Source organism: Sciurus vulgaris (genome assembly GCF_902686455.1).
Source record: "Sciurus vulgaris genome assembly, chromosome: 3".
NCBI lineage: Eukaryota > Metazoa > Chordata > Mammalia > Rodentia > Sciuridae > Sciurus > Sciurus vulgaris.
In genome coordinates, this window is record NC_136463.1 from 55,335,920 (window position 1) to 55,363,595 (window position 27,676).

The 27,676-nt window shown below is 39.1% G+C and overlaps 2 long non-coding RNA genes and 1 pseudogene across 5 annotated transcripts in view; 1 reads left to right on the forward strand and 2 right to left on the reverse strand.

The window, feature by feature from the left end:
* LOC306656245 overlaps positions 1–27,676 on the forward strand; it is a 528,984-nt gene that overhangs the window by 53,795 nt on the left and 447,513 nt on the right. Inside the window, exon 7 of one of the 2 annotated variants that reach the window (XR_013762452.1) lies at positions 7,086–8,646. The exons of the other annotated variant lie outside the window; for it this stretch is intronic. This is a non-coding gene — a long non-coding RNA (uncharacterized lncRNA). Of the gene's footprint in view, positions 1–7,085; positions 8,647–27,676 lie in introns of those variants that run through there. 2 annotated transcript variants of the gene reach the window in all.
* The window catches only part of LOC306656224 (polyunsaturated fatty acid lipoxygenase ALOX12-like), a 421,309-nt pseudogene that overhangs the window by 33,850 nt on the left and 359,783 nt on the right, over positions 1–27,676 (reverse strand). The gene's annotated exons all lie outside the window — the stretch shown is intronic.
* LOC306656244 lies at positions 15,942–27,034 on the reverse strand. 2 transcript variants are annotated; one of them, XR_013762450.1, is made up of 4 exons: positions 26,946–27,034; positions 25,170–25,428; positions 21,809–22,004; positions 15,949–16,547 (listed from the first exon to the last, which is right to left on the reverse strand). It is a non-coding gene; the product is annotated as an uncharacterized lncRNA (long non-coding RNA). The 2 variants fall into 2 exon arrangements; XR_013762449.1 differs by lacking the exon at positions 26,946–27,034 and having other exon boundaries at positions 15,942–16,547; positions 25,170–25,542.

Consider the following 27,676-nt stretch of genomic DNA (forward strand, 5'->3'; position numbering starts at 1 on the left):
AGAGCAAGGAAGTGAGTCACCTGCAGTCACATGGCACTTCAGTGACACTTCAGTAGAAGTCCCAGCCCACTAGTTATATTACTCTCAGATAATGCAGACTAGGTGTCCACAGGGCCCCAGCCAGACAGCCCAGCTCAGCAGCCTTTCTGAATGAGGCCATATGCAGCTGACATGAAATGCTCATGTGACCTCTGTCATTAAATAGCAGAGGCTGATTCAACTTAACTGCCATGGTAATGGCATAGAATCTGTAGCTTGGATTGAAGAATGTTGGGCTTCACAGAATAGAATCTCTCTTCTGAGGGCTTAAGAGGCTGGGTCTATGGGACCTTGAATTTGAGCCTAATGCTTCCAAATTTCTAGGTGCTTTATTAAGGCAGTATGCACCTGCCCTCCGGAGACCTGAACCTAGTTCTTCATCCCTATGGACAAATGGAGTACCTAGATATTGTTAGTTAACACATTCATTACCTTGTGTAGTTACTCTGTGTGTGTGTGTGTGTGTGTGTGTGTGGTGTAGTGTGTTAAGAACATTTTAAAATCTCTTCTTGGCACATTTCAATATATATGAATTGGTACTACTATCTACGATCTGAGGTTGTACATTAGATCCTTAAAAATTAATCATCTTATAACTGAAAGTTTAATTTAGTTCTTAAAAATGACTGTGTTTAACAGCTCAAAAAATTCATGAAAATTCAACATTTAGCTCTTGGGAGCTGGTATGAGCTGGCTCCAACATGCCACTGACCCCAGGAAGGCTGAGGACTCCAGGTGTGAGGCCCTATGGGGAGAGGTAGAAGGTGAACCAGGGACTGAATTCAGGAGGTAGAAAAGGGGAAACAAGGGCAGATGCAGTACCAGAAGGCTTCCTGGAGGAGTCAGGAGGCAGAGCTGAGCCTGGAGCATCAGGAGGGTTCTGCTGGGGGTGGGAGAATAGCCTGAGTGAGGGCAGGCTTAGGACAGAGGGCTAGGAGAGAAAGGGAAGCAGCAAGGAGATCAGCCGACAGTGAATATATGCTCATACCTTACACATGAATCATGTTTCTTTATAGGTCACTTTGCATGATGTCCTGAAGTTCTCCTTTGTATAGATTGTGTTCTTACTTGGATTTGGAGTAGGTAATTGATTCATAATAATAGCAGAATTTGTAAAGCATATTATGTAGATGTCAAAATGACAAAGCACACAGCATCCCCAGCAACCATGACAACAGTTCCTGATGAATGGGGCACCTGCTATGCTTAATGCTTTCCAAGCAGCATCTTTTATTTCTCTCAACACCACCAGAGTGGGAATCACATCCCCACCCTCTCAACCTCAAGTAACTGAGGCTTGGAGACTCAACCCATCACTCTTAAAGCATCCACAGTCAGGCATCTGCCTCCCACTTCCACATCTTTCCTCTCTGTTGGCCCTCACATTGGCTTGGTAAGTGTATTCAGCTCCATTTTACAGATGAGGAACCTAGAGTTCACAGAAATTTGATTGATGATCTTCATTAAATAGCAGCAAAGTGAGGCAATGAAGTGACTTCCTTTGGTCCTCTACATCTCATTACACTCAGTGTGCTTCAGATACTCTGTGAGAACCTCTGGTCTGGAAGGGACCAGGAATGGGGAGCCTTCTCTTAAAATCTATTTACAACAGAGAGAACAGTATAATTCAATTTTCTTTTTAACCTCTGCACAGAGAGATATTGTTCCCCCCAACTCCAGTTTCTCTATTTCTCTGTCTCTCTCTCCAGTGATCACTGGTATTGGAAACTAGATAGCCATTTCCATAAGCCTGCTCCTTTTTCTGGGTTAAAATCTTGCTTCTCTATTCACATAGGCATTCAATCACACCTTAGTTTCACCATTCACTTATCCAGCCAGGAGCCACTCCTATGGTGTGTCAGAGAAAAAAGAAGAGCAAGCCCAGGTCTTGCTCGTGGGGAGTCATTTCAAACCTGTCATTCTTGACCTCATCATTCCTCTTTTAATACATGTAGGTGGTTTAATATCCTACTTAGTAGTGAAAATAGAAGCCATTAGATGGAAACACCTTCAACTTTTGACACAAAACCTACAAATTTATCTGTAGTCATACTCACAGCATTGAAACATCCTGTCAGGGGATGCCCTCTACTTCCTTTAGATTTCTTATGCTAGTTAATGATGGTGAAATTTACTTCTCCACTTAATGGATCTATTTTCTAATGTGAACTTTTATGGCATTTAGGGTCTAACCTAGCCTGCATCAAATATTATAAAATCTTTTTATGATATTTAGCTAATGTGACTAATATTTTTCTTTCTAAATTTTACTTTGTATTGATTATATGCTAAATAAAGCAATCTGCTATAGACCCCAGTTTTTTTTTTTTTTTGAGGAGGTTGACATCAATAATTGAGTCCCTGTTTCTTTTCTCAGGCAAGAGAGGAAATGCCAATCCTGTTTTTTAGTTTGCTGGAATGTAAAATTCTGGGCAGAGCCATTCACTTTGTGTTTATGTGAATGCAGCCCTGCTCCCCTGCAGTTGTATATTGTGTGACCCAGGAAGTCTTATGTGGCATCCCTGAGTGAAAGACTCTATAGAGAGTCTCCAAGTCATTGATTCAATGTATTAAGGAACTACTATCTGCCCAACACTGGACTTTGTGTGTCTGTGTTGGGATGGGGGTTATAAAGAAGGTCTCTAGGTGGATTATGTGTCTCTTAAAGGCAATATACATGGAAATGCAGAGATAATAAAAGGTTTTGGGAGTCCCTAAGCAGTCTCTTCCCTTCAGACCGTGTCTTCATGGGGTAGCAAATGCAGACCTTGCAGACGTGTCCTGGTCCAGTTGCCCCGGTGTACCTGGGGCTTGTAGGCTCCTCTCCCAGCACCATGGCCTTGGTCATCTCGGTCTTCAGTTTCCCCACTGCCCCTTCCCACTTGCTCTTCCTCTTGGAACAATAACTGTATGTGGTTCAATATTCCTGTACCAGTGGCATCTCTGTGATCTCAGCATCAATCTGCTCCTCTGAGGAAGCCATTGGGGATGGTTTCACACTCATCAGACAGGTCTCCTGTATCCAACATGACTTTACTGACTTTTATGTGTTAAGCATTCTATTCAAAGTTATGGATACTTCAAGGAAAAAGAAACTCTCTTCCTGTTCCCTTAGAGCTTTTGCAGTTTAAGTAGAGACAGACATTTAACTGTCCCTTACCCCATTTTCATAAATTAATATTTTTGCAGGTGTGGTAAGTGCTCATCTGATATAAAAGCTGGTGCGTTTGAATAACAGAGGGGTCTAACTTAGGCTGCATCACACTGAGAACAAATGTCATCTGGGTCAAGAGATGTGATGGTGGATCAGATTTTCAAGGAGTGAAAACACATGGCCAAGGACCCCAAGGTAATAGGAAACTTGGTGCATCTGAGGTCTGGAGAACAAAGCCTGTGTGGCCCAATAGCTGTAGCAAGGGGCCAAGGGACATGAGATGATGCTGGAGGGGTGACCATGGCCAGAGCATGTAGGGCTTGTCCCATCAAGGTGAGCTTTGAGATCAAGGGTAAGGAGAAGCCACCAAAATGTCTCACATGGGGAATTACTTGGGAACTTCTCCCTGTTTAATCCTATGAGGTTGCAGACTTAACAGGGTGTTTTATTATTCTTATTTTTCTCCTGCTGTCCTTTGAGATAGAGTAAGAGTCTGAGGAGTGTAGAATGCAATGAGTTTCACTCAGTAGAGGTGAAGAGAAGACCCAGGAAGTGACTGAGAAAAAAGGAAAAAAGAAGGCAGGGAGATTGGTGGAATGTGGAGATGTTTAGGGAGAGAAGGATATTTGAGCAAATTCATTTATTCAACTGACCTTTATTAGGCACTTAATAGATTGTAGACCTTGAAAAAGATGCTGTTAATGTCCTTGAGATGGCATAGATGGAAGGAAGGGCAAAGAGGCAACTAAGTCAGAGAAAAAGAAGGCTTCATACATAAAATGTTGATCTGCATTTTGAAGGAAAAAAAAGGCCTGGGGTGGGTGTGTTGGGGGAATATACAGGAAAGTGGGAGAAAATTTTAGGGGGAAGAATCAATTTGGGTGAAGATGTTCAGTAATAAAACAATATGAAGGGTATTGAAACAGAGAGAATGGGAAAGGAGATGAGTCCAGAGAGTATGTGGGGGAGCAACTCGCCAAGGATCTTTTGTGCTAGGTTTGAACTAAGAGCTAGGTACTGCCCTAAGTGCTCACATGCACTAACTTGCTTCATTCTCACAATAGCCCAATGGCAGAAGCATTATTATTGTGATCACCCCCATTTTATACATGAGAAAATGGAGCTGGCAGATTGTTAGAAATAATAAAAATAAAACTGAAAATGACTAAAACTACACAGCCATGTGTTGTAGATTAAGAAAAAAAAATCACATCTAATTAGAAACACTGAAGACTATAACAATTGAGTCAGGAAATAGTAGGCTCAATAGAAATAATAACTCCCCAAACTGAAACCGCAGTGATCTAAATGGCACATTATATATTTTATAAATAATGAAAACTCAAACCACCAGGCCAAGCACAGACGCCATCACTGAGGGACCCCACCTGACCCCTGCACCAGGGGCAGCGCCATCACTGGTCGGTCCCAGTCACAGAGCAATCTGGCAGGTGAGTCAGGTTGCCTGCAGCACGGAGGTAGCAGGTGGGCACCCAACCTGCCTGCCTTGTGGAGCTAGGCAGCAGGCAGCCAACCCACCCAACCACCAGGCCAAGCGCAGACACCATCACTGAGCGACCCAGCCTGACCACCACGCCAAGGTCTGTTGCCATCGCGGAGCAAGCCGGCAGACCAGCCAGCCCGCCTCATCGCAGAGCTAGCCAGAAGCTTCTTTATAGGCTGGTGAAGGCATTTTGAATTATTCTTGAGGGCGTGGCCAACATCATTGGAAGGGTAGCTCCCTTCTGAGACACCTACAGGAGGCTAGAGGACCTTTGACAAGACCCAGGAGTCAAGAAGAGGAGGTATTAAGAGACTCGGGACCAACTCAGAGCCACTGGGTGAGTCTCTACCACTGGTCGGGCTCCCTGAATGGGGCAGTAGTCCTAAAACACTAGGAACTTCGTAGAGTAGAGTGGCCCAGTGAGACTCCCCTGCTGGAGCCGAGAACCCAGTCAACTGGGAGCATTGCAGAGGAGGGCCGCACAGCAAGAGGCTTTGACACAGAGTGAGGGTCCAAGGCCCAGGCGGTAGCTCCGGTCCCCAGGGAACGTAGCAGAGGAGGGCTCCTCTCAGAGAGAGTCCCTCACAGGGACAGGCTCCCCAGCCCAGGCAGTAGATCAAGACCCTTGGGAACATCACAGAGGAGGGTTTCCCAGTACAGGTGGTAGTTCTAGACTGAAGGGAACTGCTCAGAGGAGAGCTGCCCACAGAAACTTACCCACCAGGTGAATCTTCCCCGCTGGGCGAGGCCTTCCCACCAGGGCAATAGAACCAGAGACACAGGCCCAGATCAGATGTGCCCCAGTCTGCAGTCTAGTCCCCCTTTGGCTGACTATCAGTGAACAAGCGGAGGTGCCTTTGCCCACTCACAGGGAATATACCCCACCTGAAGGCCACCACCCCTAAAGGGGCAGCTTCCTAGTGGAGCACCGCATTATCAAGTTCCTCTAAGACTTCAGGCTACTGAAGGCTTAGAGGTGAGTTATTGGGAATCTACTCTGGCCTCAGGAGGCCTGGCCACAGACTCAGCTGTATCACTCTACACCATGGGATCTGGGTCCTCCATTCTGGCAGATTCACCCCTGGGATGTCTATTAGACAACTTTAGAACCCTTCACCTGACCCCCAGCTAAAGCCATCAAAACAATGATATTTGGCCACAGTACCCTTTAGATAATCAATCCAAAATGGCCACGTAATGGCACACAGCTTCTGTGAGCGAGCGGGCAGATAGAAAGGGATTCCTTATCTTCAAGTCTCTTCTTCCTTGCTTCTTGGCTCTTCCTGCAAACTCGAACACTTCCTTTTGGCTTCTTCTCCCCCTAATCCCTCCTCTCCTCCAACTTTGACTCTGCTCTGTTTCTGCTTCCATTTCCCTGCCCAGCCCACCTAGTCCTCCTGCCACGAGGTCCCACATATGCCAGTGTGGATGGAGTAACCAGTCCCACAGTCAGTGGCATGTCCCAGGAAAGAGTATGATATAGCAGCCTCATTCCTCACAAGTAGTGGGAGAAAATGTTTCACAATTTTCTGCATCCAAACCTGAATTGATTACTAAAAGGGTTAAAATGCCCTAAGCATCAAGTTTCTGCTATAACCTGTAGCTCCTTTCAGATCTCAGTCAAGGCTTACATTGAAATGTAAATGGAGAAAGCCAGAAGGCACAGTGGGAGACCAGTCTCAAACCCAAGGGAAAAAAAAAAAAGTGTTCATTTTAAATTTCTCCTGGGCTACAACACAGAACACTTTATCTCTCCCTTTCATCTTTTCTCTCTGCCCTTCTCCTCACTCTCTCATGCTATAATTAATGGCTATTATCATTTTTCTTCTAGGACTCTCATTTGCTTAAGTGCTATATTTTTTAGCTCACAATTTTGATCCTACATACCTAGGTTAATAATTTTTGATCAGTTCTTTTTATCCAAAGACAAAAGCTATCTAAAGTTATTTTTGAACATCTGTTACATTGCAATGGAGATAAGCATTACAAGGCCTTTGCTTTTGTGTTAAATATAAGCATGCATAAAATTAAAATTTTTAAAAATGGATCCAAATACTTTTAATTCACGTGATTTAAAAAGGTTCAATTTAAATTGGGTAAACTAATAGAAGTAAAATGTCTTTAAAATTAACTCACAAGTCTCTAGGTGGACAAACTAATAAAATGTTGATGTTTATAAAATGTCTAACATCTGTTTTTCCAGGACTCTTCTTCAACAGGAAAGAGATGGCAAATATTGTTGGTACACTTGTCTGATATCTTGTTTTTTTTTTTTTTTACAATAAGATGAGTGAATTATAGTTGACATGTATGGGATTACTCAAATGTGTTTGTTAGAGATATCTGATGAATTTACAAAGTTATATTAAATGTGTTCATATTTTCCAGGTATCCAAGCCTTTAAAGCAGAAAATTTATCAAGCTGCTATTCTCCAAATTAAGCTTGTCTGTAATGGTAATTTTAAACTTATAAGAAGAGTAAATGTTATTGGGGATTTATTTCTATCATTTAATGTTCTATTATAGGACCTGTCATCAATAGGTTATATGTAAAATTTACTTTTTACACTGAGATAAAAAATTTAAATGTAAATGTATTTCTAAAAGTTAGTGAGAGCCTGATTTGTTTAAAGGTTAATATTGTGAAACATAAAAGCATTTTGCCACTTTGCCACACAAAAGGGAAGTTAAAAGCTCTCTCAGCCTTTCTTTAATTCATGTTTTAGATATAATGTTAAATTGTGTTAACTAATGTTCATATAGATTCAGAAATCAGTATATGTAAACTTCTTAAAATGACATTTAAGAAAGGAGTAAAGATCAACATCAGAATTAGAATATTAAGATTTGTAAAGAGCCATGCCTTACCTGAGATAAGGCTCTGCCTCCCCTCCCACCATGCTGCATGTTAGAATGGCTCCAAAGTAAGTCAGACTTTAACTCATTTAAAGTTGTGTTCGAAAGTATTGTTTGTTGTAAAGATTACTGTGATCTCAAACAGGGGATATAATGAATAACTCAGCCAAAATTCAAGATAGCTATTGCACAAACTGAATGTTTTACTGTTGGTGATTCCATTTTGTATTTTCCTTGTAAACTCTAACAGTTGCCTGATTACTGCTTCAAGAGCAAACATCGTAAATTAATTTGAAATAGTAAGCCATCACCTATAGGACAGATAATGTAAACCCCAATTAGATAAAAGGGGGTAAATAACTATAAAGTCATAGTCATTGAAATTAAAGCCCAGCACTCATACTTTATAACTGGTGATACTGGCTTGCTGGATGGTTAAGATCAAACGTAGAGGTTGAAATTAAATACAGAGCCCAAGAAAAACCAATATCTTGCCCTCAAAGTCAGCCTGAACCCAGGGAATAAGAGGACTTCTCTAAGAAGCTTTGAAACTCTGGATTACATGACTTCCTGATCAGGAAGATTAATGAGGCCACCACAGGATGAAAAGCCAATCAGTACACCTGCTGCAGAGGAGGGTCATGGAAAAAGGGAGACGTCCCTGGTGCTTCGAAGGGAAGCCACCTCATTGAGGAGACCCTGCCTATCGAATGGCACAAAAGCTAAGAAGATGCTCTCAAGTTCTCTACGAGTGACCCCTGTGGGAACTCAGCTGACTCTTTAACAGACAGGAACAGGTCACTTCGACCCGCTTGATCTTAGACACCTAGCAAAACAGTTAAAACCAAAATATAGCCATTCTCGGGCATTTAAAAGAAATAATAGTTAAATGTAACTTAAAATGTACACTTGTGTTAGCCCACTAGAATAAAGACTAAAAGCTACAAAAGAGAGATTCTTAGGCAAATGTACCTGATAACTATCAAGAGAAACTGCCAGAGTCAGAAGTTTTTAGTCAGTTTAAGGCCTGCAGACACAGGTAGGCTTAGTCTATGTTTGCTAGTAACAGAAATATAGAGATCTCTACTAAATGTTTTGTCCTGATAACCTGGACAATGTTAAAGTTTCCAAATAAAGGCCTTGTCCTCTCCAGGCTTTGCTAGGCCTTGTTATGGGAACAACTTCTCAGTTCTTCCACCCCCTGGTGAGGAATTATTGACTTCTGTCATCTTCATGATATTCATTGGTATGTTCCAGATTCTGCAACATTTATCTTGTACTAATCTCATTTCCGTACTCATGTCTTTTTGTTCTTCTCTCATAGAAGCACCCACCCCCTGATGCCTTTATAACCTGCTCTTCCCCAACCAGACTTCTACCATGGACCCCTCAATTGACCCAATTTCTAAAAAGGGAACTTGAAACCGCTTGCCCCACGCTGCCCCCTTCCAGCTCGAAGAAGCCAAAGTGGTCGTTGTCCCTTTTCCCCTACATCAGTAAAGGAGTTCCTAAAACTAGAGGGGGGAATGAAGCCAGAATTGGGGACAGGCAGTTAGTGTAGAAATAGGGGATCAGTCAAATTGAGGAAATGAAGTCCATGAAAGCTATCTGCCTCTGGAAGTCTGGAAGTTGAAGACTGCCCCTGGGAGAATGGACTTTTTAACATCTTACCTACAAAACCAGGCCTAGTCACGTGGGCAGGAAGGAGAGATAAGGTAGGATAGAACTGGAAACCAAAAGATTTTCTTATAAAAACAGAAATGGGGGGAATATAATATAAAGCTGCTCCCCCACCCTTTACACTGCATTTTCCCCGCCTCCCAACTTCTTGTTGCTCCCCCGCCCTTTCCACTGCAGCCATTTCCCCACCTCCCAACTACTTGTCAGTCTGTGAACATCCTAGCTAGCTATTGGTTCATCAGTCAGCTTGCAAGTATCCTTCTCCTTCATTGGTCCCATTAACCTGAGGAATCCGATTGCTTAAGGATAGCTCCCTGCCGTTTTCTTTTCTTTTTTTTTTTTTTTCCCTGCCGTTTTCTTTTCTCTTCTTCTCCTCACTTTCATGCTTCTCTCTCTCCTCCTTGCTTTCATGCTGTCTCCTCCATTTCTCTCTTTCCTGTGCGTGCATCCTTTCTCTTTTCTTCTTATTTTCTCTCTTACCCTGCAGAGAGACACTGTGTGCTTAATAAACTCCCTTATGTGAAAAAAAAAAAAAAGTGATACCTGAAGGATGCATTGATAGGCTTGCTAGTGATCTGACTCCACTGAAGCCATGTAATTGTTTTTGGCAGCAGTTTTAAGAGTTTCCCTTTTAATATTTATAGTTGACATGTATAATTAGAGTTTGCTCTGAAACAAAGTTTGCCTTAAAATGTGGTCAGAGGTTTATAATATTAAGAGGAAAAATTAATTTCATATCCACCTAAGTGCATAGCCTACTTTTTGCAATCTGAAGTTAAATTCTGTTCAACAAAATTTAGGAAACATTCTTTCAGAGTCTTCTGTGTGCAAGACATTCTACTGTTGGGGACATAAAAATGAGTCACATTGTATTTGCACACAGGGAGACTTTATTCTGATGAGGATTGGTGAATGTTCTTGGGAAAAGTGCAAGACAAAGTAAATTTACTGCAGGTGTGTCCCACTGCATTATCTGAATGGTTCTGCCCCAGTGAGTTGGCCTTTTGATCCTTCAAGCACCAATGTTGAAGGATCATAGGAACTCTACAACAGTTCTTCTCTAACTTGAGTGTACTTACAAATCATCTGGGGATTTTGTTAAAATGCAGGTTCTGATGCTGAAGATCAGGGGTGGTGCCCTGAGATTCTGCATTTCTAATATTTTCCAGCAGCATCAGCATCACCCCAGGAATTTTTTAGAAAAGCAGAATTTTGTTCCTCTCTGCAGACTTACTAAATCAAAATTTTTATGTTAACAACTTGTCAGAAGTTTACATGTAGAATATTGAAAGTATGCAAAGTACTGCATGTGTCTCAGGGATTTTCTCAACTCTAGCCATACATTAGAATCACTTGGGATATTAATATACATTTACATGGTTACAGGGGCTGGTTCTATCTCAGATATATCAAATCAGAATCTAAAGTGTAACTGTACTTTTAATAAATACATTTTATTAAAAATTTATGTAGAAAATCTATATACAGTAAAATTCATTAATTTTGTGTGCGGTTGTAAATTTCGATATATGCATTTTCATAGTCATATAACCAATAGCTATGTAATACATACATCTAAGTTATCACCCACCTCTTCTAGTTCCTCATACTTCTCATTTTTATAGTTCACTCTTTTCTTTTCCTTCATCCCCTACTTTCTTCCTGTCTTTTCCTTCCTTCCTTTCAAGACCCAGGTGATTTTACAGGGTGACCTGGTTGGGAATACTGCTCTGAATGAGTGCTTTTCAGGCAGAGATATGCCCAGAATCACAGAGGGAACTTCCACACACATTGCTTAGTGGTGTCTGCACAGGTCCCCATGTAATGCAGGGCTATCCAGACCCAAGTCATATGAAATCACCTGATGAAGTCATTTGATTCTGTATTTCCACCTTAGTAAATTAAATCAGAACCTCTGGGGAACCTGGATTTTTCAAAGGCTCCTCAGCTGGTTCTTACATGCCCTGAGTTTGAGAAGCAACTACTTTAGTAGTTTGTGATGGGTTCCACACATTTGGGGAGAAATTCCCCCAAGGAATTATGATAAGGATCCCCAATAAAAACCATCACTCTTAGAATCTAAATAGGCAACCAGGTCCCTGCCGGTATCTCTGGCTCCAAGGTCAGCATCATCTCTGTTCACACAGTCTGCTGACAGTGTTCTTCCTGCTATTCATCAAACCCTCCAAGTTTGTTCCAGCCCCAGGGCCTTTGCACTTGTTTTCCATATGTCTAGCTTCACATATTCCAGGTTCCTGCTTCAGTGCCACCATTTCACGAATGACTCTTCTCAACTACTCCATCTAATTAGAACCCTTTGTTGTCTCCTGATACATTATTATTCATTTCATTCATAGTACTTATTAGTTTGAAATGACCTGTTTTATATATTGTTTATTCAATTAATATGGAAGTTACATGAGGACTCTGCCTATCTTGAATCTCAGACCCAAATCTAATCTATCTTGAATCTAAGGACCCAAAAGAGGCTTAGTAGTCATTCAAAAATATTTACTCACATAACTAACCAATTAATCCCTCCTTGTAGAACACTGAGTCATTCCTTATTGTCTATCAAATCCAAACTATTTTCCAGAGTTTTGGAGCCTATCTCTACTGCTGTTAGCTGCTGATCTCAATGTCACTTCTCATTCCCCCAGGATTGCTTTTTCTCTGCTCGAGGGTATTAAATGTTGCACCATCATCACATTGACATGTGTGTCCTGTGCTGAGTATTTTTGTTGCCTACAAGGTTTTCTTCCATTCTAACCCTGAATCTTTACCTTTCCTATAAAATGCTGCTGAAGATGCCTTTCTCTGGTTTATACCTGGACCCCGTTAAATCACAAAGAAGGGTTTCCTCCACTGGTCTGTATTTGGGGAAGAATGATTTATTCAGTCGGATGTCCGGATAACTATTAGGATCATTAAATAGGGATTTAAAATGGTCCAGTAGTTTTCAGCCACCATCATCCAAGTCAGTAAGATCAGATTATCTCAGAGTGGAGTCCTGGCATTGTTATTTATAGAAAAGTTCCCTAGGTAGACTGCAGTTAGGGCTGAAAGCCCTATATCAGATAGCCACTCCTCTCAGGTCTGAGAAGGTATAGGGTACTCACATGGGGAATGTCACCTTAACATTTTTGGAATCATTGCTCCTGTCTTTCTCTTAGTCTTTTCCATATGTAAACCTCTTGAGTCTTCTTCTTCCTCCCTCATTATGCCATCATGGGGCAAGGGGTACAGATAGATACCAGGGTGCTGAGGAGGGTCAGGGAATGGAGACAATGCAGTGAAGCAGGTTCTGACTATTTTGCTCTAACTTCATTGGTTGTGACCCCAGAGGTGGCAATAATGTCATCTGCAAGACATTAGTTCTTAGTTTTTCATTGATACCTTTGGCTATGAATTGGCTCTAATTTCTAAGTGTCCATTTTCCTTTATTGAAAGAAGTATAATAGTCCCTCCCCATGCACTTGTAGAGGAATTTAACTTTTGTGAGAAGTCTTGTTTGACCACCATGCTCCGACCTCATTATTCTGTTACAACATCTGGTTATTATCATTTCTGAACTGTAACGTGGATGTTTTTACATCTAGACTATAAATTCCATGACTACAGACAACACTCACTAGTATATCCTTTGAGTCAACATGGGTTATACTCAACAAGTATTTATCCAGTGAAGGTCTGAATATCTTCCTTGTATAGGCTGACTATAGGTAGTGTCTCCCAAAAGTTTAGTTGTTAAAAGCTTGGTTCCCATGGTGTTCTTGGGATGTGCTGGCCCTTTAGAAGGTTGAACCTTGTGGGAGGCACTTAGGTCATTAAGGGTGTGCTCTTGAAGGAGGCTGTAGAACAAAATCTGAGCTACTCTCTGCTTCCTGACCCCACATGTAAGCAGTTTGCTGTAATGCATACTTCTGATTATTACCACTCTGTACCCTGACCAGAGTCCCAAAGAAATGGAGCTACTCAATCAATCTTGGACTGAGACTAAATAAACATTTTCCATTTATAAAATAATTGCTTCAGGTATTTATTTTAGTGATGGAAAGCTAACTAATACACTTCTCTACACTGCAGTGGCTTGGTGAAATCAAATTAGCTAGTGTATGTAAAATGCTATATGAACTGTGAAGTTCTACTTAAAGATACAACATTATTAAAATATTTACAACATTTTAAAGAAACAGCAAAAGTTACCTGCAGACTAGGATGGATAATAGTAGTTGTTACTCCACTTTCATTCCTGGGATAATCAAATTTCTCTATTATTTTATAGACCTCAATAGCACAGGGAGGAAATTCTTTGCCCAAAATAATACATATTATAGCAAATTAAAAAAAATCTTCATAAAAAAGTGAAGTTGATACTTAAAGTTATAAGGAGAACACATTAAGTTTAGTTAAAGATGTTCATAAATGATATAAAGCTAAAAAGTTCTGCAATTATTCTTATCAGTACGCTGATGAGCAAAGGTAGAAAATAGAACTTACAAAAGTTTGTGGGGAGTTTATTAGTGTGGGAGAAAAAGAGCCTGAGACTGCAAGTCAGGACCCTGGGCTCTGTTCTGCTGACTGTGTCATCTTTCTGTTTTCCTAGCTGTGAAATTTTGAGCAAGATGCTTAACTCCTAGAGGTTACTTTTCACTACTTGACAAAAGAGGGTTTTGGGTTAGGTTATCTTGGAGGATCCTTTGAATTCTGACATTCAGAGACTGCATATTCTCAGGGGGACTTTCAGCAAGTTAGGTGGCTGTAGTCTAGTGGCTCTTTCTCTTATCCAAGTTCATTAAACATTAAGATGGGTCCTAATCAGTGCAATCTGGGGATGCCGGCAGTTTAACAGCAGTGGAGTTCAGCTTCCAAAGATATGACAACATCAAATAGCTCAATGCCCAGAAACTTGGAAAAGGAGTAGTTTACACAGACACCACAGTCTCTGGGCAAACAGGGTAAAAATGTGTCCAATGGGATCTCCACAGGAAGCTATGGTTTCATCTCAAAGGAAAAGTCTTCCTTTGCCTTTAAAGCAGAGTTGGGATGGGGAGATCCTGTGATCAATCCTGTCAGTGACCTTTTGCTGCCTAGCACACTTTCCCAGATCTTAGTGGCTTAAAGCAACACTGGGTTGGTTAGGCAGTTTCTCTAGTCTGGACTGTCTTTGCTGGTTTCTCAGTGCCTTGCTCATGCATCTGGGGTGAGTTGGCAGATCAGCTTGTGGCTGGATGATCTGGGATGGCCTCAATCTAATATCTGGCAACTGGCAGGCTGAAGGCTTGAGCTGCATGACTATTGGTTGGGGTGTCGAGTATGATCTTTTAGTATCCATCAGACTAGCGTGGACCGATTCACGTAACAGCCATACAGGGTTCCCGAAAGCCACAAGAGGGCAAGTCTGAATGCCTAAGTCTCTTTCAAGTCTCCTTTGTGACACAAAAACAAGCCACCTGGGCAACCCAGATTCAAGAGATGTGTGACTGATGAATGCAAAAAGGGAGGGTGGAGTGTCCTTGAGTTAATGTTCCCCATCCCTGTGGTAGGGATATAGGGACCATTTGATTTGTAAACTGTATTTTCCAGTCTGGTTTGTGGCATTCTCCCTTGGGTATATCATTTCTTAACATATTAGAGTGCCACACTTACTATTTGAGAATTTCCTGTGACTAGGTTGTGACCTTCCCAATACCAGTTCCATTAGATAGAATAGAAACTGCCCTCACACAAGAAGGGGAACAGCTCACTTTCAGTTTTCATGACTTTGGAGTCAAAGGATTTCCAAAGACAGAAGTCCCGGTGAACACGGGGGGGCTGCACCATCGGAGGCTAAGGAATTATGTTCCCCACAGACACTGAACTACACAGTAGCTGTGTCACCATAATTACATCTTTTGTCAACAATTTCATACTTATATGCATTCTAGCAAGAGATGATTATCATTTTAAAGTAAATCATATATTTTGGTCTACAATTTTCTTTCTTTTAATCAATAATCAATAATTTGCATTGAAGATTCTTCCATGTTATTATTATTTAACAGTTGACAAACTGATGCCCATTTGAGTCAGTTCCATTGCAAAACACGCTGTAATAACCACCCTTGGCAAAAACCCACTGGGAGGTTGTGAGCCTGTGTTTCTTTGAAATGTGGAACTGCCAGGTCATAAGATCTGCACAATTTAATAAGTAGATACAGTAGATATTATAAAACTACCCTTTCAAGTGTCTTTACCAATTCAAATATTGGTCAGAAGGGAATGAGAGTACCTCCTTTTCCTATACCATCACTTAATATCATCAGATTCAAAAAGGTTTCCCACTATGATTTGCATTTCTCTGAATACTTTTGACATTGAACATCTTTTTCCACTTTTAACGGACATTTGTATTTCCTACTCTGTCTTTGTTTTTTTAAATGGAGATTAACAGAAAAATAGAATTTGATTTGGGTTGTTTATTTGGCAACACTTTTTCTTGTATGTGTGTTTTCTGGTATTGAGGAATAGCTGAAGTGAATAAAAAATTTGAAAAAGCACCTAAAATTATAAGCGTGACAAATATGACCTAGATTTCAATTACTACTTCAATTTTAGTGGTTAAGTTTTACACACACACACACACACACACACACACACACACAGGGATATACTTTGGTGTGTTAAATATATATATATATGTGAATGTACATGTATATATATATATAGATATATATATGTAATATGTAATATATGTATACTGTTATGATTTGGATATGAGGTATCCCCTAAAAGCTCCTGTGTTAATGCAGGAATATTCAGAAGTGAAACAACTAGATTATGAGAGTTTGACTTTGATTATCCTAGTTTGAATGGACTGAGTTGGTGGTAACTTTAGGCAGGTGGGGAGTGGCTGGAAGAGGTGGGTCACTGGGATTGAGCCCTGGAAGGGTTCACCTTTCCTGAGGCCCCCTCCCTCTCTGCTTCCCAGCTGCCATGTCCTGAGAAGCTTCTCTCCACTATGCCCTTCTGCCATGATGTCTGCCTTGCTTGGTCCAGAGGAATGGACCCAGCCAACCATGGACTAAGTTTTGAGAACATGATCTAAAATAAAATTTTCCTTCTCTAAATTGTGCTTGTCAGATATTTTGGATATAATAATGACTAACACACACCTATGTATGCAAATACCCAAAATTATGGAAACAACTCTCACCCACTCCTTACCTTCATTGAATGGATATATACAATCGAGAGCATGTTCTATCACTTTTCTCATTTGATCCAAAATATCAGCTCATAGAACACCTTGGGGTTGGGGAACAACTTCTATACCTAGGTACATAAGGGAAGATAGTAATATTACATAAGCATTAGAATGTATTGTGATATTAAGCACTTTATTAAATCTAGAACCCCATTATTATAAATATTGAAATGTTAGACCAGTTAGGATCATGGAAAGCATCTGAGACAGAACATGTGGCAAAAAATAAAGCAAAACGTTTATGCATTTAAATATGGACAGTGATAAATGCATAGTGAATGAAGACTGGAGGAGAACACGGAAAAAAATTCCAGACATGTTTGAGTAGTTAGAATTCAGGGCTATTTTTTCTTTAAATTTACTTCAATATGATTCAAGTATTTAAATATCATAACATAGCAACAGACGTAGACAAACCTGCAATGACAACATAGTAGGCGACCACAAAGAGAAATTGTCAGAGACCTAACATTTAGCTCTAACAGGAGGAAATACATCTAGTCAGTCATAGAAATCTAGCAATATGAAGCATGAACTTAAGTTAGCATGCAATCTATGTGACTTTAGGACAACATTCTTATATGTAATATTAATCCATTCTGACAAGATAGTGCAATGGTTCTTATTTTCTGTAGAAAAATGTGTATTTCCTTCTAACCCCAATAAAACTATGCTTGTACTATCAGCTCTAGTTCCTGTAGCTCTCAAGCATTCGTCCATGTACCCACAAAATACTCTTTCTCCACCTGTTCAAGTCTCCCACAAAATCATCCCTCCAACCATGAACTTTCTCCATTTATCAGTGTTTACTATGTATATCACCCATATTCATTCTCTTCCACTCAACTCAAATATATTCTTTAACCCATCTATTTTCACATTTCTATTATTTTCCAATTCTAAAAAATTCATTATATTGTATTGTGCATAAACTTCTTGTGTTGTGTACAGGTATTTATCTAAGTATATGGTATCATAAGTGGGGCTAAGGTATGTCTCTGTGCATAAATGATTTGTACAAATATATGAAAATTGTGTTCATGGATATATCTGGGTGCATACTGTAGAAGACACTGTTGTTTGCCTACCCCAAATGCATTCCATCCTCCTTCCTTCTTATACAATCATAATTTTGGTTGAGTATCCAATATTTGAGGTAAATGAACTTTTTCTTGGCTTAAGAGTAAATATCAAATAGTTTAATTCATGCATAGTAATCCAATTATCCTGATGATTTAACAATGGACATGTGATTCAGTTCTGACAAAGGGGCCGAAACAAAAGATAAGTAGGGCAATTCCTGAGTGTTCCTTCCTCCATTAGATATTGTCATATTGGCATATGATACTTGGAACTACAGTGGACCCTTCATGGCCTGGGGGCACCTAACAACATACCAAGTAGATAAAAAGAGCCTGGTCCCTCATGGCATTGTTAGGTTGTTATGTATAATAATATGCATTATTGTTTAAGCCATTTGGGGTTACTGGTAGTCAAAAGCATTCTACATATTCTTATTTTGGAGGGAGATGGAAGGTGTGGTTCAGGCAGTCCTCTATGGACAGGGAGAAGCTATGGACTGTGGCGGGCGGAACCCGGGGCCCAGGGTTGCGCCACGTGCATCCAAAGATGGCGACTGGCAGAGAGCAAACGGCGTTCTGAATATGCATGGAGAATGGCAGGAAGCATTTACAATTGGCTGCATGATAATCCGTTCAGCTGCCCAGCACATGGACAGATATACTTTGTATGTATGCTCCAGCGAGTGACTGCTTGACCTTTAACAGGATTGGATGGACATATCTGGTTACAATTGCTTATGCATGAGACTGCTTATATATTGAGGGTGTTATTGGAATAAACGGGAAGCTGCTTCATGAACTTCTAAAGAGTACGTGTCTTTTGTCCCGCTGGTTGGGCTGAAAGCATGAGAAGCGGCTTTCCATAAGCGGAGCCGCTTGGAGCCACCGGGCCAAGAAGCCGCAGTGTTTCCTAAGAGCGGCACGAGCCGCTTGAAGCAGCCCGTCAGCAAAAAGCAACGGCTTTCCGCAATGGACTAACTGGTAGGAGTGCATGTTTCCCTCAGAAGGGCCAGTTATTAAAGGTTTGTTTTGGTTTTTGGCTTGTTTGCTTTTTGATTCTGTTTTCCTCATTGTGGGTGCAGAACAATAGGTTTCCAAACCCCAAATTAACTTTGACACAAGATCTCATATCAGAGCAGAATACTAATAACCTTGGCATGTTCAGGAGTGCAGTTGAAGAAATAATGGTCAAAAATAACCATCTGAATCTCAAGTGAGACCACAGTCAATCTAGATAAGTTAAGACTCTGTGTGTGTGTGTGTGAGAGACAGAGAGACAGAGAGACAGAGATAGGCAGGTTGGTGGAAGGATATGGAAAGAGTGTTGGGGAATGATCCTGAGGCTGGCTGCAGCAAACTGCTTCTTTCTGGGATAAAATTTATGGAAAACAATCATGTTATATTTCAGTCACTTTGGCAGTAGAATGCCAAAGGTGGTCCCTGTAGGTAGCCTGTGGAAGTTAAAGGAAGTTTATGTGGGCAATACTCTTATTATAAAAGGTTGACTCAGAAAGAATGCCTCTTGTGATCTTAAGTGCTTTTTTTCCAATGTGTATATGACATAATAGATTTCAAATATATTTCTGGAAGGAGAACATACTAATATTTCCAATTATTTTTAATGCACTTAATACTCCCTCATAGTGAAATGTTTTAAGGCTTTGGCTCTATTTGTAAGGGCCAAACATATCAGCAGATATTTGTTGTAGCTAAAACAGCACTGTCTATAAATATCATAGTCTAAGGCTAATCTTTCAAAGTTTGGAAGTCTTACACTTTTGGTATCAAAGAGAACCATAATCCCTATTACTATTATTTTGTGGTGCCAGGGATGGAACCCTGGGTTTTACACATGGTAGACAAGCACTGTACCACTGAGCTCTGCACCCAACCCTATCTCATACAGTAAGGTTTTGGTTAATTACATTTATTACAACTCTGTGCCTATATTTGGATATTTAGTGTTCTCCATTATAATTAGTAATTAATTTCTTTCCTTAATTATGTACCAAATATAAAAATACTTGAGTAACAAGGATAATTGTTAATTTTTCATTTGCTTATATTATTTGCCATCTTGCTCCTAAATTTACTATTGGTTAAAGCATCTGAGATCTAACAAAAAGGATCTTAAGTTGTAATAGAAATTTTAATTACAGTATAGTTTGCAAATAGTTAATCATGCTAGTAGGTCTCACAGGAAAGAGAATGAATTACTCCTACTATGGCCATTTATCCCTCTGTGCAATAATGACCTGCTTAATGTCTATCTTCTCATTAGATACTAAGCTCTTTGAGGGAATTCTGTGTGCCTTGTGCATTACTATTTCCCCAGCACCTAGCACAGTGCTGATCTCTAGTAGACACACAATAAATATCTGTTGAGATTACAAATTTTTAGAGTAATTAATTCTGTGGAGTGGAGTTAGAGAGAAGGTTCTATAGAAGGTGACATTTCACTTAAGTCTTGGGAATGAGAAGAATCTGTCAGACTCATTTGAAGGGCCAAACATAACAGCGAAGGAGATGATATGATGGAACCAGAAAGCTGCTCAGAAATAGTGAGGGAATTAAGTATAGTGTCTGCCTGGGGTTAATTTGCTTATTATCTCATAATGATAAGCCTTAATGATGTGCAAGGTAGCTCAAATACTCTTTAATTTTTCTTGGAGTTTCAGGTAGGTATATTTTATTCAGTTATGCCAATAGACTTACCAACACGATACATGGCTATAGAACAAGTGGTTGTGAATTCGAGGGAAGGATGCTCAATAAGATAAACACAGCAAAGTAATGGAGCCAGAGAAGTCTGAGAAGAATTTTTAAAACATCTTTCTTATTATGTAAAGACCATATGTTTTGTTCTCTTTGCTGCCATGGAGTCAGTAATGCCTTCATATTCTTTTCTTCATCAACCGAGATTAGTTTATGAAACTCTCTAATACTCAATGTGATAGCTTTGAAAACATACAAAGAAATTGCATATAAAACTGAATTACATACAGCTTTCTGGGTAAAAGTACATTAAACAATTCTCCAGGGCCATGACCAAAGAATTGGAAATAAATTTTCTTTCTGAATGGATGTGGTTATTTTTGTTTTCCTCATTGGTCACCCTTACTATTTAGCTTAGTTAGTCTCTTAAGGACTCTGTTTCTATCCCTGTAATACAGATGTCAGGTGATTCCCCTTTGTCCTGCTTATTTGAATGAAAATTTGAGTCACCTCTCTTGGTTTTGATAACTAGGAGTCCACCTTGGGGCTTTTCCATGTCTGGCCACCAAAGCATTCAGCTCTCTTCAAGGAGCAACACAGAATAGCTGCAGAAGGTTCTCCCCATCAGAACCACTACCTACTGATTGTCCAGAACTCAAGGGAAACAAAACTAATAGTTAACCCTCACACTGGGTAGGCATTAGTCTAAATGCTTTGAATACTTTTTCTCACTTAAAGCTTTTAGGAGCCATATGGGGTGAGTATTGTTATGGCAATTTTACAACAAGTTGTTTTCAGAGTTGAACTTCTTGTTTAAGGTTAGTGAAGGAGAAAGCCAAGATTTAGACCCAGTTTCTGGCTACAAGGGTCAAACTTTTCCCACTAAACCATTTTAGCTCTCAGGAAGGAAGAACATCTATTATATAAAATGAAACACACAATCCATTATTTGTGGTTTTGCTTGTTTGGTATTTTCTAGCATTTTGTCTTTAGTAAAGGCGCTGGAATGCTGAATTTTTAATCATGAAGATTCTTAAAATGATTAGCCATATGAAGTACATAACAAAAGATTTGGGTGTGTGTTAGATTATCTCAATCAAATGTTGACAAGGGCAGGACTAAAGGGAGACAATGTCTTCACTGCTGGAAAAGACAATTTTTTAAGCTTCCTTAAACCCTGTAATTTTGATATTTCAACCGTACCATATAAAGTTCTGATGTTCACTTTCCTTTTTTTTTCGTCAAATAACATGATTTGGTGGCACCGGGAATAAAATTTATGATTTTATAGACACAAGAATCCACAAGGGTGTTATTGTTTTGTTCACCATATTTGCTATTTTAATTGCTTCTTCTTTTCTCCTGCCTGTCACCACCATCTCTTGTATCTGGGCATAACCTCCCATCCAGCTTCCCAGCCTGGCTGTGGAATAGACCCATTCCTCTTGGACCTTCCTTCCTGACCCTGTTCTGGTTGTTTCACATCTAAAATTAACTCATGTAAACTTATAAATTAATAACATTGACATTACCTTAATAGAATGAAACATCAGAATTAAAAAGTCATTCCTGAAATCTTCAAGAATAAGGGTGCCCCCCATGTTGGAGGTTGTGTTGTGAAAGTCAAAAATGATGTCATAGGAATCTTCACTACTTTTTGGGCCAAATAAATGATTTATTTCTTGAGCTCTTTTCACTTCATACGGCAAATCCTCTGGCATCTTTTAGCTATTATTAGCAGAAAGAAAAAGACTAGCAATATCTATGGCTAAGATAACATAAATAGTCAACAAGAATAAAGTGTACAAAGAACCAGTTGCGGAACCTTTAATATGGAAAATTTTGTGAGGGGAGTGAAAACAACTAAAATTTTGTATATGAATTTTTTTTTTTTTTTTACCATTTGTTTCCACATAACTAATATTGCACTGGTATTCATGCAAAATAATAGGTTCATTATGTGGCTAGTCACAGGTTGGACATTTCAAACAGAATTTACCATTTGATTTCAACCTTGAACAAAACTTTTCTATTAATCTTATTTATAGTTTCTTTGTGGTTATAGTGCACTTGTTATTTATTATGAGGATAGATCATTAAATGCATCTTCCACCCAATCTTCACTGTGGCTAATTCAAGTTCTAAAAACATAGTCAAACTCAGGAGCTCACATCATCTTAATGTCAGGTATTTTTAATTGAGGCTCAACAGGCATCAGTGGTCCAGGGACAAGGTTTACAGATTCCAGTCTGTAAACACTCCAGAAATACAAAAATTTGCAGGTACACGTGTATATATTTTTGTGGGACAAGTGTTAATAGCTATTATTATATTCTTACTTGGTTTCAATCTAAAAACTCTCCTCACTTCCTCAAATGGTTAGGATACATTTTTTCTTGCTGTATGTGACAAAGGTTTAAATTTCCTTTTTCTCATTAAATCAGCCAACCACATTTTCATGTAATTCTATCTCTTTCTATTTCCTGGCTATTTTTACTAGTATCTTCAAGGCACTTACAGTTTGTACCTGAGTGTTTCCAGTCTGGAATGCAGTCAAGGAGGTGGATTAGTCATTTTGCAGTTATGAGGCGAAAGCCATGACTACAAAAAGGTTCACATGAAGAAGAGCACAGTGGGAAGAGAGAAGCAACCTGTGGCACGGACGATGTCATGAAGCCACCCCACCAGCCCTGGACTGCCTACTTTTGGACTTGTTACTTGGGAAGAAGAAACCCTGATAGGCTTAAGCTACTATGTCTATGTTTCTATTACATGCAACCAAACATAATTTCTAAAGGATAAATGTACATGTACTGTACATGTACATATTATATACAGGTATTATACATATTATACATGTGTGCACACACAAATATGTGTTTTAAAAGTTAATTCATGAAATAATCCCATGAGGCTGCCCCCCGTCCTTCTTGCTTCTACATCTTTCTACCCCATTTGAGTAAATGGCCCCACTGCCCACCCAGCGGCTCAGAGTTTGCGTTGGAAGTTTTGAAAGACAATGAACATTTCGAGTTCCCATGCCTGGAGTACAGGTACCACTGGAACAGTTCCAAGGGATGAGGCTGAAAGAATAGACAGGGGCGAGACCCCAAAGGGCACTATCAGCTATACTATGTCGCTTAGATCTGTTCTGAAGAGGAAACTTTAAACAAATTTTGACAGGGGAAAGGCATAAGATTTTCATGTTAGGATGATCTCTATAACCAACATAAGGGAAGGCAGAAAAGACTGGAGCAAGTCTCGATGTAGAGAGAGTCTGTGAAGAGGCTCCTGTAACTGTCTGCAGGAGAAGTAAACTAAGGTAGTGAAAAGGGAGAGAAAGACTGTATTTGTGAAGTTCTTGCAAAGAATATTTGGAAGGCCTTACCCACTAGACACAGGGGTTGAAGAACTGTGATTTCTATGGGGGATTTTCTATGGTGGGTGGTAGTGTCCTTACTGAGACGAAGAATATAGGAAAAGAAATTTGGGGCAGGGGCTGGCTAAGAAAAGATAATCGGTTTGTCTACTTCATAAACTTTCATACCTGCTCTAAGAGACAACTGCTTTACCTCTGAAAAGTGTTATGAATAAGAAGCAGAACATGAATTCAATTTAAAAGACTTCTCTCACTGAAAGGCACACTTATGGGTGGCCATAATAAGAAAACTCACCCCAGTTCATTTTAGAGATATGTGGGAACTTAATATACTGACAAAAAGCTATTCTTCAACAAATTATTAACTTGTAATATAATACATATAATAGCCATTTTAGGTTAATAAATGTGTTGTTATCACCTCAATCATAAAGCATTTCAAAAATTAAAATTTATGCTAGTAAAATTACGATTCAATACCAAAAGTATGTCTACCGTATAACTGCCCTGCAACCTATTTGTACTAAATAAGATATTTGTACTAAAAGTAGTATTCATCTTTTGTTCCATAGTGATACTAATCCTAGGAACTTCTCTTACTCAAATTAGTGTATCAGAAAATAGGTACACAAAGGAGTGCAGTTAGTTGTTCCTGTGCATGTCTTACATCTTGGTTAGCAGTCTACCAACTCCTTGGGAGGAAAAAATATCTTATACAGTGTTGTACTCCCACAGTACATGGCACAATGATAAAAGATGTTTAATAATATTTTTAGATAAATGAAAGAAAGAAGTAGAAGAGGCTTAAACAGTGGTAGCTATCAGGACATAAACAAAGGCAACAATAGGATCCATCCAGAATATTAAGATTAAATATATTGCATGCAATGTATTGTAAATCAGGGGCAAATTCAGAAAGTTCAGGGTGTCTTTGGCTCTCATTATTTAATCCACCAATGAAGGTAAATACATCTATTCCTCAGGCTACAGAGTGGTCTGATGTTTTCTGAAAATGGGTACTTATTCACTCTTTGATTCAACAAATATTAACTGGAACATCATATTTTTCTTAACTAGAACTTTATGTGCTACCATAAACAGTTGCAAGAAAACACTGTAGTGAATTTCCCACACAGCTAACAAGTATGTACATACACACTGGTCAAACACTAAAATTAATGCAAAGGATTATTAAATCTGTCTTTCAAGATATGATTTAAAAATAAAGCCTTTCTTACATATTTTTATAGTCTGCATATGATATATTTGCAAAGAAAAATCAAATAATGTGGTACTTTAAAAAGTACATAAAACAACATATGAATGCCCACTTTCCACAACTGTGTAATTCACAAGGCAGTATGACTTAAAGTGAAAGGGATGTTACTCATTATAGGCACTACAAGTGCAAACATGAATATTCATCACACACATGTATGGGTACAAGTTCTCTCACACACATATACCACATTTCACATATACAAATATGCTCACTGTACAAAACATGTTCTTACCCAAGATTTTCAAGGTCAAAAACGCAATTCAGATCACAGTCAATATATCTGGTGCACTTCTTCACAGCTCTTGGATTGGCAATAAATGGTTTTACTTCCAGTTCTGTTCTCTGAATCTCAGGGCCATTCTCTAGTCAGTGCTTAACTACAATATTCCTGTTAGTTCATTCCCCTGAGTTCCTCCAAAGATAGCCACCTTCTTCATAGGCTCTTCAGTCATGTGACGAGAGGTCATTTTACCAATAGTTTTACCTGATTTCTGCAATTCAGAAGAGAGGAGATCAAAGGAGGCTTAACGTTCTAAGAAAAGTTTAGAAATTTAAATTTAAATGAGAATCTAACCAAAGTGCAAAGTACAGAGTTCGCTGGGGTGGAGAACTTTAAACATCTTCTGCTACAAGTTCTGAGCTCTGTATGTTATATGGAAACTCCCCTCTGTAGCCCTGTCCTTCACCATATTTGGATTAAAATATGCAAGATCAACCAAAAATATAGTTGTTAACTTCTAACTCCCTCAGATGGTCAGTAGATTTAAGTACAATAATAATGGCATCTTCTACCAGAACAAAAAGTCTGTTTTCCCTTCAGATAGAATGCCATCCAATGGAGCTTTCATGATCATTTGAAATGATAAAAATAGTTCATACATTTCTAATCCTCCAAAATTAAAAAATTTCAAAAGTGGCACATTGGATATTTGTTTCCACTGGCATTGAAAAAGTTCTAACGTGAATCCAGTCATTTTTCATGACCCGAGAGCATTGAATCTCATGCCTATAGTCAAAGACAGATGCTCAGAGCCTCCTCTTGAACCAGCACTCTTTCTCTTGGAATGCTTTTGCACAGTCAGAGACACAGGGACCCAACTGGTGATCACTGGGTCTTGAAAACCTACTTTGAAACACCCCTTAGTTTCTTTCTCATGATGTTACTGGTTATTATTCTCTGTCAATTTCCTTAGAAATCTTGCCTAAATACCAAAGTACAAGCAACTGTTAGTATTTTCAATTCCTTTTAATGAACAAAAATGTCTTGGGGACATACTATAAACATTGACACATGATATGAGTTTATAAAGACACGGCTTCATTTACTGACAGCAATTCCTCTCCACTGGAATGTGTTATGTGAAAGGGCGTCTTATTAGAGGAAATTACCCAGAATACCAAGATGATTACATTCCTTTGGAGAAATGATTCTAAGCCAAATCTCATTTATTTCATGCTCAATCACCCAGAAAGTCAAATATGTTCAAATACTAAAAGTCTATGTATTAGTAATACCAGGCTGTTTCATAGGAGTATAAGAACAATTCATTACAATTGCAGAGTACTTAAATTTACAATGTTCTTCCACATACATTGCTTCAATTTATTCATATATCCACTTTGTAAGATGGGACAGGTTAGGTACTGACATCTCCATTGCAGGAATAAAACAAAGAGAGGTTAAGCAACCTGATTTAGTTTCCACAACTACATAAGAGATAACTAGGCCTGGGGCTCATGGTTCTGATTAAGTCCAGTGCTTTTTCACAGGGCAAAATGGTGCCTCGTTGTTATTTTTGGTCTCCTTTAAAGTTCCACTTTTGCTTTTTCAGAATTCACATAAAAAATCCCTACAGTGTGCTCAGGAAACAAGCAAGCACACAAATAAAATACATGATAGGAATATGAAATATGAATGCTTCATGATATTTAATAAACCAATTCCCACATTTTTCCTGGAAGAGACCATAATGCAGACATAAAGCAAAATAACAAAAGCTAAACTCACGAGTTAAGATTATTGTTCCAAGACAAACTCCTGCAGCCTTTGGATTTCTGCACATATAGTGTACACTAAACACTTCACAGTGAAGACAATAAAAACACGTGGAAATGTAAACAGATAACACTTGTAATGTTATTTGGGTTTCAAGAGTAGTAACTATGGTAAATTATTAACACTGGTATGTTTTGCTTCTTTCCTGCTGATTTGTACTTTGTTCTGCCCTGTGCCGTGGTCTCTCTGGAAATGCTGCTTCAGTTATTTAATTGCAGCTGGCACAAATGACTTGCATTTTGAGGCTTGTTTTATGGAATTTTAACAGGTCAACATTTTGAAGCGCACTTCACATTCATAAAGTTTCTGTTACATGTCCAAATGAATTACTTATCTGAAAGTTAATGAACTATGGTAATTCTTTCTTATACATACCTTGTTTCTTCTGTATAGTTTGTCTTCTGTGGAAAGCTTTATTAGAGAAAGGAGTATTTCCTTGGAACTAGAGCGACAGAGGCTTTTCATACCCTTATACCAACTTAACTTCCAAAACTTTTTTAACTCCCAGTCTCCTAAAGCACACCTGAGTTTAGATCCTTGCAAAATTGATGCAGTATTTTTAGTTCTTTTTTGAGAGCTTAGAGAACTGAGATTCTATAAAGTGATACCTTTTCCACTTGTCACTATCTCACTATTAAGTTGAAACTTAATGTTTTGAAGTAGGGTTAAGAATAATAACTTTC